Source organism: Salvia splendens, chromosome 7 (assembly GCF_004379255.2).
Source record: "Salvia splendens isolate huo1 chromosome 7, SspV2, whole genome shotgun sequence".
Classification (NCBI taxonomy): Eukaryota; Viridiplantae; Streptophyta; class Magnoliopsida; order Lamiales; family Lamiaceae; genus Salvia; species Salvia splendens.
The window spans coordinates 23,750,851-23,751,990 of record NC_056038.1 but is presented as its reverse complement, the minus strand read 5'-3'; positions in this window follow the sequence as shown (position 1 = coordinate 23,751,990).

Sequence of the window (1,140 nt, the reverse complement as noted above, 5' to 3'; positions counted from 1 at the left end):
ATATTTAATATTAGTTATTCTAGATAAAAAATTTAATATTTTATGTATTAAAATAGATAATGTTTATATTAATTTAAGAAAATTTATTTCGCAAAATAATATATAATTAAATACGAATTAAGTACTTATTAATTAGTTTAGATAAGATTATTCATTAATGTCAATAGCTAGGGTATATAAATTAAGTATGTAATATAAAAAATTTATTTATAGTAAATAATGAATCTTATATGGTACTAATAATAATATAGGTGGTAAGTAGAGCATCATTAAAATATAAAGGATGATAATTATATATATTATAATTAACAATTATATTAAAGAATAATAAAATTAAAATGAATTATTAGTTTTTGTAGATAAAATTAATGGTTAATGTATAAAAATATTTAATGTTCAAATTGTTCAATGAGCCCATGTGGTGGAGTGGTAGAGGTCTTCTTAACTAGAAGAGAGGTCATGAGTTCAACCTCTACCAACAACAAATTTTAAAAAATTTTGAAAAAATAAAAAAATAGAAAACCGGTTTTCGGTTCACGGTTCAACCGGTCCGACCGGCCGGTTCCACCGGTTCACGGCGGTTCAATGCAGTGGTGGTTTAAAGGGGTGAACCAGACCGGACTACCTACCGGTTCGCGGTCCGACCGGTCGAACCGGCCGGTCCAGTCCGGTTTTTAAAACATTGCTTAAATGTCATAAACGTAAAATTTTTCTTTGTTCGACAAATGCGGAATTTAGGCTTAAATATACAACATCCTTTCGAGAACAACATATAAAGTCTATGGACATGTGATGATATTTTAAAGTTTGAGTACCGCGTTTGATACCAATCCAAAGTACATGTATAAAAATATAGTTCTCTCAAAGTTTAATATACAAGAGTTTGATCATTTGTTGCCTATTGATATCCCATAAAAATATGGGTAATGTGTATGGCATGTGAATTAAGACAAAATTGATAAAGTAAGAGAGGAGATGAGAATGGTACCGTAAAGTAAGAGAGATGAGGAAAATGGTAGTTAAAGTAGTACTAGTGGATAGTGAGACCTACATTATTAAATTGATATAACTTTCCAAAAATAGAATGCACATATTTTTATGGGACGGATGAAAATGGAAAGTGCACATATTTTTATGGGA